The sequence below is a fragment of the Lissotriton vulgaris genome, chromosome 2_2 (genome assembly GCF_964263255.1).
Source record: "Lissotriton vulgaris chromosome 2_2, aLisVul1.2, whole genome shotgun sequence".
Classification (NCBI taxonomy): domain Eukaryota; kingdom Metazoa; phylum Chordata; class Amphibia; order Caudata; family Salamandridae; genus Lissotriton; species Lissotriton vulgaris.
The window spans coordinates 82,641,771-82,650,133 of record NC_141688.1 but is presented as its reverse complement, the minus strand read 5'-3'; the positions used below and the strand labels follow the sequence as shown (position 1 = coordinate 82,650,133).

The window sequence follows — 8,363 nt, the reverse complement described above, 5'->3', positions numbered from 1 at the left end:
GAGGATGTTCTTGATGACCAATCAAGTTGATGGCGCACATGAAAATCTGCTTTCATTTGCCAATAGTGACTCAGTGTCAATCTGAGTAAGAATAGAATATTTCCTCGGATTCCTTCACCAGCCTGTTGCTATGACCTTATCCTCCCCAGCAAGTGTGTGGAATTATTGCTGTCATTTAGTCACACATCAATCAAAACCACACAGCCCGGGGGAAGAGGGTTAGGGTTTGGAAAATGGATGGGAATGGGGGTTTTTGGGAAAGTTTTGTTGAGAGAAGAAAAAAAAGCACAGCATGGCCATAAAATAATTGAAGATAAATAAATCTTTGGGTACAAAGCTAACCATAAATCTTTTAAGTGACATAAAGGAAGTGCATGCACTACTGCATGCATGGTTACTGAAAAGTAAGTAGTACTTTCGACAACCGTGAATGAAAGAATGCGATAGTACAGGTTTGCAGTAATAATTATGCGTTTTCGCTTGCCTATCTCTTCACTCAGAGAAACACTTCGTACATTAAATTAGGTTTGAAAAATAGCAGAAGTAAAACCTATACAATGGCTGTAGGGATGAATTTAGAAGCAGAGATCAAAGAAATGCAGAGTCACACTCATAGAAGTTCACAGCAATAACATTACTTAAAAGATAATTAGAAAAGAACGGATACTGTATCTGTATGTTGTTGTAGTTGTCCTGTTGAATTTGGGAAGTTGTAAGATGCATCCAACCATTCCTCTTATTAGCGTGACTCCTCCATTCCATCTGACGCTCCGTCCATCAATGTTGGTGACCAGAAGACACCCTGTCCACTGCCTGCCTGGCGGATGCTGAATTGCAGCTCGCTAATGTGAAGTCTGACTTCATCCTTTTCCCATTGCACAGGCTGAAACCCGGCCTGTAATTATTGATGGAAAAACAGGAAGTGATATTAGAACACCACTGACAAATAAATATAAGGTATGTATGCTGTGTAGTGCAAAAAGTCACACTTTGAGTTTCCTAATTGACAGTACAATATTTTTGAAAGTGCGTACTCTGTCTGAGTCTCCTTTTGAAGGATAAATAAGTATGGGCGAATTAATTTAGCGGATCTTTCCCCTCAAGCTAGGTGTACTGTAAACTGTGTTTTAGAACAAAATTAGACCTTCCCAGCAGTGCTCCCAGACCCTTACTAAACCCAGTCGCAAAAATGTAGAAGACCCCCAATCAGATCTAAAAAAACGAGGCCTAGTAGAAAATGGTGACAAAACGTACTTTGAAAGTAAAGTAGGCCCAAATCCCCCCTTACCCACCGTGGATTGTATTCAAACCACTTGCAAGCAAGCAAAAGTATCCATACCCAGCATCGCTCCAAGACTCTTAAACCCCCCCACAAACAGCCCCCCGCCCAAACACATGCAATACAATACTGCTAACCCTAACAAGCCCTAAGTTAAGAATAGTGGCAAACGCTTTCTTTAAGTAGGCCAAATCTCCCCTTTCCCACCATGGATTTTCTTCAAAGCACTTGCAACCGAAATTACACATTCCCACGAGTGCTCTAAGACCCCAGAACTCAGTTGCAAAAATCTAGAACACCCCGAAACACGTGCAATCCTGCTGCTAGTGCTAACTGTAACGAGCCCTAAGTTAATGTGCCAAAACGCTTTTCAGCATAGATTTTCTCCAAACCACTTTTATCCGGTATTAGACCTTCCCAGCAATGCCCAAAGACCTGCCAACCCACCCACAAAAAAAGCAGAACACCCCCATACAGGCAAAAAGCAAAAATGGAAAATCTCATACTTAGAATATTTTCGGCCTTCTTTTCAATTCTGTCCAAACGCGCTGTGCAGCTAGGCCCTAACTTCCCTTTTCCACCATGGATTTCCTGAAAAACAAATGAAATCCACATTAGACTGTGCCAGAAGTGCTCCCAGACCCCAAAACCCACCCACAACAACCTAAAAGCCCGCCAAACAGCACCCCAAAGACAGGCAAGTGATCAAAAGCGCAAAATCTTTTTCTGTGTCATGATCGCAATTGGAACGAACTGCGATTCCCGGCACGCCTTGGGCTGAAACTACCGTTCCCGTGATCCTTTGCGGTTACCACAATCACACGGGAAGACATGAAAGGAAGCCGGCGGCTGAGGCAAGTGTCGGGAATTCCTCTAGAGTTTTGGACTGTGCTGATTCAGTGTTCGTAGTGCCTGGTGGGGTAAGGGTGCCTGGCACCACCGTGCTTCGCAGCGGGATCGCTGTGTTTCTTGAGTCTTTGTGTTTCGTGAGCTGCTCGGTAACGGCTGTTACCGTGACTTTGGGTTGTGCCTTATTTCCAGTGGATTGGCTCGGTTGGTGTTTTCGGCCAACGGAGTGGTTCTTGCGCTAGGTTTCTGGTGTACAGGGATCGCATGACCCCGTGTGGTTTCTTTTTGGATATACACTTTTGGATCAGGAACTGAAACCAGATAAGGAGTATGTTATGTTATGTTATGTTATTTATTTGTTAAAGCGCAAACAGCTGCCCCAGCAACGGAGCGTCCCGGCGCTGACCTAACCAGTACCAGAGGGGAGTTAACTAGAGTCCAGCGGATTCCAGTGTTTGTTTTCCTTTGAACTGAATGCTATATTTAGAGGTGGCAGTGTGCATGCAACATTGTGATTCAGGTGTTAATTATTGTATTTAACCTTCTATTTAACAGGGATTCCGAAGGTGTATGGATACACTCATGCCCTGTGATGTAAATATAGAGGGATACATAGGTAGGTTCTCATATCTAGGTGACATGGTATAGCGAGCCTCAGGAAGGATTAGACATTTGTATCATACCTGTCCTATGTTTTTGTATTTGCTGCAGTTACACCGCAACAATTCTAAGCTGCCAGATACCTCTGCACATCTCCAAGAGTTATATTTTCCTTTTACAGGTATACCTCCTATACGGTGGTTGTAAATGTGATCTTAGTTCTGGTGCAAACAGTATCTTATATATATGCTCTGTTTATGTCTTACAGATCTCCCTCCCTGCTGTCCCCTTCCTTTCCTTCCCTGATCTGTTCCTTATTTTTCCCCTTGCTTGATCCTCTCAATGCTCTGTGCCATAACGGCTAGTCAGGCGTTGATTCGATCTAGAGGTGGGCGTACTATTCAACAAACCAATCCTGAGGACGTTAACATAACATTCTGCTCCGATTTTGTCCAAACCACTTTTATCCGGTATTAGACCTCCCCAGCAATGGCCCCAGAGCCGCCAACCCAGGAGGAAACTCTTGGAGAGAGTATCGAGATCCTTGAACCTTATATTAGGGATGTTCTGGATCTTTCTTTCAGATCCAACACCGTACCCAAAAGTTGGAAGCAGGCTGTAGTACTCCCGCTTCAAAAAAAACTGAATCTTAGTTGGGACAAGCTGGACAATCTCCGTCCTATCTCACTCGTCCCCTACCTGGCCAAAATGGCACAAAAGGTGGCAAATCTTCAACTCATGGCATTTGTGGAGAAAGCCAACCTGCTTCATCCTACTCAGTTTGGCTTTCGTTCACGCCACTCCACGGAGTCTGCGCTGCTCATGGCCACTGAGACCATCAGGCAAGGGGTAGATGAGGGGCATACTATGGCCCTCATTCTACTTGACCTTAGTGCAGCCTTTGACACTGTAGCACATTTCACCTTGCTACAGTGCCTCAACAAAGGTGGAGTCACTGGGTCAGCACTGAGGTGGATCCAATCTTTCCTGACCGATAGGGGTATTCAGGTCAGACAGGGAGAACACTACTCTTGTGTGCTCAATCTTGATCAAGGGGTTCCTCAGGGCTCTGCCCTGAGCCCTGCCCTGTTTAACCTTTACGCTTCCCCTGTAGCCACCATTGTGGAAAGTCATGGCATCCAACTAGTGTCATATGCCGATGACACACAGCTGGTCATCTCGCTGTCACGGGCACCTGATGTTGCGGCATCCAGCTTCAGTGCTTGCATGCAGGAGCTTGCATCCTGGATGTCTAACAACTGCCTGAAGTTGATGGGTCCAAAACTGAAGTGCTCATGGTGGGAGGTGGTCCGAATGTGTGGTCCTCGGCATGGTGGCCAGGATGCCTATGCTCCACTCCAGTGCCCTGTCAACAGGCCAAAAATCTTGGGGTTATGTTTGACTCCGATCTGTCATTTGCTCCCCAGATTGATCGGGTTGTTGGAATGTGCTTCGGTATACTCAAGAGTCTACGGAAGATCCTGGACCTACTTCCAGTTAGTGCCAGGCAGACTCTGGTGCATGCCTTGGTCACATCAAGACTCGATTACTCCAACCTCCTCTATCTGGGAATAACAGCTAAAAGCCTCAATCGTCTCCAGGTACTTCAAAATGCCACAGCCCGGCTGGTGCTGAGGCTTCCTAGGAGAACGGCCTCTAAAGCTGCTTTGAAGCCCCTACACTGGCTTCCGATCAGAGAAAGGATCACCTTCAAAGCACTATGTATGTGTCACCGCATTATCGGGGGCAGGGCGCCCGATCCCCTACACAGCCTCATCACCCCCTACAGACCGGAGCGGATGCTCAGATCTTCTGGCACCGGACTGGTAGTCGTCCCCAAAATCCAGAAAGCATCGAATGGGGGTCAGATCTTTCAGGCTCCTTGCAGCCAAGAGCTGGAATTTGCTTCCGATGGAGCTGCGTCTCGAACCGTCTGAAGCCAAGTTCCGCAGAGCTCTAAAAACTCACCTCTTTCGCTCAGTACTGATGTAACCCCCTGTTCTGGCCATTTCATACTTCTCACTCAGCGCGGGGACACGCCGGGGCGCGTAACCATGCACCTTACAAAAATTCCATTATAATAATAATCAAAGAAGACCCCCAAACAGCCAAAAAGCAAAACTACAAAAATGGGGACTTTGTAATTTTTAGGCAAATTTCCAAAATCACTCCGCGCGCTCTGCAGCTAGGCCCTTATTCCCCTTTGCCACCATGGATTTGCTTCAAACCTCTTGCAATCATAAGTATCCATACCCAGCAGTGCTCCCAGACCCCAAAACCCACCCCCAAAAACCAGGAACCCCCCAAACAGGCCCCCGAAAACAGGATAGTGAGCAAAAAGGCAAAAACTTTTCAACTCTGATTTTCTCCAAACCACTTTTATGCGTTATTAGACCTTCCCAGCAATGCCCCAAGACCCGCCAACCCACCCGCAAAAAAGCCCAACACCCCCAAACAGGCAAAAAGCAAAAATGGAAAATATCATACTTACAATATTTTTCAGCCTTCTTTCAATTATGTCCAAACGCGCTATGCAGCTAGGTCATAACTCCACTTTTCCACCATGGATGTCCTGGAAAACAAATGCAATCAACATTAGACTGTGCCAGCAGTGCTCCCAGACCCCAAAACCCACCCACAAACAGCCGGAACCCCCCCAAACAGCACCTCAAAGACAAGCAAATCAGCAAAAACGCAAAAAAAAATTCGCCTACGATTTTGTCCAAACCACTTTTATCCGGTATTAGACCTTCCCAGCAATGGCCCCAGAGCCATCAACCCAGGCGAAAACTAGTAGAAGACCCCCAAACAGCCAAAAAGCAAAACTACAAAAATGGGGACAGCAATTTTCAGGCAAATTTCCAAAATCACTCCACGCGCGCTCTGCAGCTAGGGCCTAACTCCCCTTTGCCACCATGGATTTGCTTAAAACCACTTGCAATCAAAAGTATCTATACCCAGCGTTGCTCCAAGACCCCGAAACCCACCCACAAACCCCAGGAAGCCCCCCAAACAGGCCCCCGAAAACATGATAGTGAGCAAAAAGGCAAAAACTTTTTCAACTCTGATTTTCGCCAAACTACTTTTATCCGGTATTAGACCTTCCCAGCAATGCTCCAAGACTCGACAACCCACCCGCAAAAAAGCACAACACCCTCAAACAGGCAAAAAGCAAAAATGGAAAATATCATACTTACAATATTTTTCAGCCTTCTTTCAATTCTGTCCAAACGCGCTGTGCAGCTAGGTCATAACTCCACTTTTCCACCATGGATGTCCTGGAAAACAAATGCAATCAACATTAGACTGTGCCAGCAGTGCTCCCAGACCCCAAAACCCACCCACAAACACCCAGAACCCCCCAAACAGCACCTCAAAGACAAGCAAGTCAGCAAAAACGCAAAAACAATTTAGCCTCCGATTTTGTCCAAACCACTTTTATCCGGTATTAGATCTTCCCAGCAATGGCCCCAGACCCGTCAACTCACCCGCAAAGAAGTAGAACACCCCCACAAGTGCAGAGTCTTTCTTCATTGAGCGTAATCCAGCCATCTGCTTTGAGGGAAATAGGAGTCTGGAGGAGGAGGATAGAGGAGCATGTTCTTGTGAACTTGTGAACCTGATGAATGCAGACTGCGGCACCTTCAAATCAATAAGCAAATAAGTGAAGACAGTTCTGCTGATGGGCTTGTTTTTGTGCTTAGGTGATTAAAGTTTTTTTATATAGATTTTACAAAACAAAGAAAGACAGACACACAGGAATTAAAGTGAATAAGGACAAAAAAGAAGGTTACTGTTTCATTGGCTCATTTTCAGGGCTCGGTGTCAGGGAAGAAGAGTTTGTCCTCATACTCTGTGAATTCAGGCGGGAGTAGGTCACCTAACAGAGAAGAACTTCCCTCATCTAAGTTGGTGTCCTCCTCATCTTCCTGCGTGTATTCTCGTATTTTGTAATCTGGTGGTATGAGGTGCTGATTTATCTTGATCATTGTTAACCTCTCCACATTTTTGGGCGAGAGGCGGGTCCTTTTGCAAGTTACAATGCCACCAGAAGTACTGAAAACACGTTCAAAAGACAGGCTTGCAAGTGGGCAATACAAGTAATTTATAGCCAGGTTGGAGATCTCTGGCCATAATTCTTTTTTCCCATGCCAATACGCCAATGGGTCATCATGAACATAGACCTCTGTTGAGTCATTCAGATAGTCCTGCGCCATCGACTCAAGGTTCTCCAGGGTTCCTCCACTTTGCTTACTTTTTGCTGGGACCTTTTGGGAAGCAAACCCAAGCTGCGTTAGCCAATCCTCTTCTTCACACAATGTTACTGTTGTGTCTGGTGCAGATGATCCGGTTGCTGGTGTCTTTAACGGCTGAGAGGGAAAATCACTCACTTCTGCGACAGCCACAGATGCAGAAGTGGATTCTTTTGACTCCGGATGGCCTGCTGATGCTGATGTACTGCCTTTTCCTTCAATTTCCTGCCATTCTCTTTCAAACCGAGTGGCTGACAAAGCTAGCCAACGTTTGTACTTTGTAACTTCTGCGTCATCAAAAGGAAAGAATACTCTGCCTGCCAGTGCATTTTTGTACCGTGGATTCAGAATAGTAGCACAAATGTAATGCTGTTCTGTGTGGATCTTTTGAAGACGTTCATCGCAAAGTAGGCGCTCAAATAATTTCTACGCCAAATCAAAAGCTTCTTGCTTTTGTTCATCTTTTTGTAACGTAGACGACACCGCCTTCAGTTGGTGCTCTAGCATGCGCAACAATGGTATAGCTTTTCCCAAATTACAGTCCTCCCTGCTGACTGCACGCGTGAAGACCTCAAAAGGACGAAGCATGTCTGTCAGGCTTTGAACTAGCTCCCATTGCTCCGCATGTATCCTCAGGTCCTTCATAGCTGCACCCTGTGTAAAGAAATCCTGATCGACTACCGCACACTGCTCAAACAGACGCTCAAGCATGTAGAAGGTTGAGTTCCAACGTGTTGCCACCTCCTGGATGAGTGCTTTCACTGGCAGTTTACGTTCATGTAGCAGGCCCGTCAGATGCTTCCGGGCCTTAAAAGAATGGTTGAAATGTGTGCACATTCTTCGGCAGGTGGTCAGTAACTCGCACACTGGACTTTCTTCACTCAGGAATTTTTTAACAACCAGGTTTATACAGTGCGCCAAACACGGCACTCTGAAATAGTTATCCATATCCATGGCCTTAACTACATTGGCGCCATTATCCGTGGAAACATAACCAATCTTGCGTTTTATTGGGGACAGCCATTGAAAGACCTTTGTGTTAAACTCCTGCAAAATGTTTTCACTGTATGTCTTTTCTCCATGCCAATCATGGCTAGTTTTGCATGTTTCCGAGCAGCTTTAAAAACGTTGTCCTGGTCAACACCTGCCCTTAGCTTTGCTGTAACCACTGAAAAAGAGACCCAGTGTGCAGTGATGCACATGTAATCAACGCCTTGGCAACTGGTCCAAATGTCTGTTGTCAGATGTATAGTGTGAACAGCACTCTTCTGCAAAGCTGCCCCAATCACCTCCAGCACATCTTCATGTAGTGCTGGAACCGCAACTCTGGCAAAATAGAACCAGCTAAGAACCTTCCATTTAGGACAGAGCGTTGCCACTAA

General features: G+C 45.9%; 1 pseudogene; it reads right to left on the bottom strand.

The window, feature by feature from the left end:
- Nucleotides 1-6,540: 6,540 nt before the first annotated feature.
- Nucleotides 6,541-7,743, bottom strand: LOC147729041 (putative protein ZBED10P; annotated as a pseudogene).
- Nucleotides 7,744-8,363: the final 620 nt, after the last annotated feature.